This window comes from Rhea americana, unplaced genomic scaffold, assembly GCF_003343005.1.
Source record: "Rhea americana isolate MKP2758 unplaced genomic scaffold, rheAme1 scaffold_161, whole genome shotgun sequence".
NCBI lineage: Eukaryota > Metazoa > Chordata > Aves > Rheiformes > Rheidae > Rhea > Rhea americana.
The window spans coordinates 1,555,406-1,557,926 of NW_028185717.1; positions in this window are offsets into that span (position 1 = coordinate 1,555,406).

The following is a 2,521-nucleotide window of genomic DNA, read 5'->3' on the forward strand; positions in this document are numbered from 1 at the left end:
AGGGACCTCACGCCAGGGCTTTCCTTTTCTTCTTCCCTTTATTTCCTTTCTCTTTGCTGCTGYGGGCTGCCAACGGAAGGAGGGCCTGGGGTCGGGGGGAGAACTTCATTTTATACCAATACGGTTAGTGCCGAAAACCAGCCTGGAGAGGGCTGTGAGCCCGAGACCCGCAGGGACGGCAGCGTGGGGACGGATGGGTYGGTAAATACAGACCAGTGGGGTCAACGGAGGAAATCTGTGGATAGGAGAACAGAGCGTTATTGCAGGCAGCATCCTTGTAAAGACACTGTGGGTGCCCTGGAGAGGGGTCTGGTAGCGAATGGCCTTTTACCTAGGAAGAATACGCCTCGCACATGCCTTGCCTTGCGCACAGCACGCTGCACAAAGCATCACACACTGCCCTGCGCCGCACACCACACACCGTGCACCGCACGCTGTGCACCACACACCGCACACCGTGCATGGCACACCATGCACGGCACACCGTGCACCGCACACCACACACCGTGCATGGCACACTGTGCACTGCACACCACAGACCGTGCACGGCACACCATGCACCGCACACCACACAGCGTGCACTGCACACTGTGCACCACACACCGCACACCATGCACGGCACACTATGCACGGCACACCACACACCACACCGCACACCACACACCGTGCACTGCACACCACACACTGTGCATCGTACACCATGCATGGCGCACCACACACCATGCACCGCACACCACACACTGTGCATCGTACACCATGCACAGCGCACCACGCAATATGAACCACACACTTCACATCGTGCATCGTACACCGTGCACGGCACACCATACACCATCCACCACACTCTGCACCGCACACTATGCATGGCACACTATGCAGCACTCTCTGCAGTGACATTTTCACCTGCATTACTGAAAAAAMTGGGGGTATGACCTTTACAAAAACAAAGATGGTTATCAGGACCCTAGATAAGACTAACATAAACTGCAAGGACACACTTCTCGGAGTTACGTCTCGCGCGTTACTGATTAAAGCAGAGAGCGGGGGCAGCAGAGGGGACAGTGCTGCTGGGAGCGGCCAGCGCAGCCTGGCACGGCACAGTCCGGCACACATGGGCATGGCACAGCACGGTCCGCCACAGCCTGGCCTGGCATGGCACAGCCTGGCACGGGAGTCCCACAGCACGGACTGTGGGCAGCACGGCCTGGCCAGAGCCTCGGGTGCTCCTTTCTAGCTCCGTGCCCCAGCCCTGCTGCTCCCAGGGACTCCTGTGTGCGTGAGCATGTGCGTGTGTGAGTGAGAGTGCATGCAGTCTGGGTGTGCAGGGGAGCGTGTGCCTGTGCGTGCGAGTCTGTGCCTGTGAGAGCATGAGTGCGTGCAAGTCTGACAGTGAGCGTGTGTGCATGTGAGAGCGCAAGTGTGTGSAAGCCTGGGTGCACGTTGGTGTGTGCACATGAATGTGAGAGTCTGGGTGTGCGTGTGAGTGTGTGCRTCTGTGCATGTGAGGGTGTGCGGCCGTGTATGTAAGCATGCAAGTGCATGCAAGTCTGGGTGTGCGGGTGTCTGTCAGTGTGTGTGTCAGTGTCGTGTGTGTGCACAGGGTGGGGTGTGTGTGTGCGCGCATGGGGGTGTGCACGTACCCCCGGCATGCCGTGCACCTCGGCGGCTGCCACGGGAYGGTGCCCTGCAGCGCGCGCTGTGTTGCGCAGAGGTCACAGCAGGCCCAGGAGCCGCTCTGAAACCGCGCGGCTCCCCGCTCCGGGGACTGCTCGCGCTCCCCGCCGGAGCGGCCCCAGCAAACTCCCTCTCCCTGTCCGGGGAAGCAGAAGGACCAAGACGGACGCACCCTGAACAGATGCTTCTGCCRGGGAAGGGGACGTGGGGAGGTGTCTGGAGCCGGGCGGACAGGCGCAGTTCAGCGGCGAGGCTGATGGCCAGCAACGCGCCAGATTAGCATGGGGTCCAGCAGCTCACAGATTCGGATCAATAGCCCTGCAATCACATGCCAGATGGTTTTGGCAAGGACAGAAATAAAATAGTTCAGAGCAGCTCGCAATGATTACGCCTTTTTGTGCTCCTCTACTCAGCCTATTTGGAGTGGAAATGTACTACTGCACCTTGCAGTTGCAAGGAAGAGCAGAACCCTCTGAAAATGGCTTTTCCTCACAGGAAAAGCGTGTGTGTGTGTGTGTCTATGGGAGAGAGTGTGAGAGTGTACGTGCGTGTTAGTGTGAGGAATCAGTTATGTGAAAGAAGACTTACATGGGGAGCTGGATTATTTTTCTGGTGACTATAGCAAATAATTTACTATTTTCAGTTACTAGTACATGCTTTACCGAGCCATAATTTCTCCCACATTTAATCAATATCAAGTCTTGATTAAAACACACGCACGCACGCACGCACGCACTCAAGAATACGGAATAGCATGTGAGAAGCGGCCGCCGCAGGAGCCCTGCACGGGGTAGGGTCCGCTCCTGCCGCGGCGCTCCCCAGCCTGGACGCGGCGACCCACGCCGCC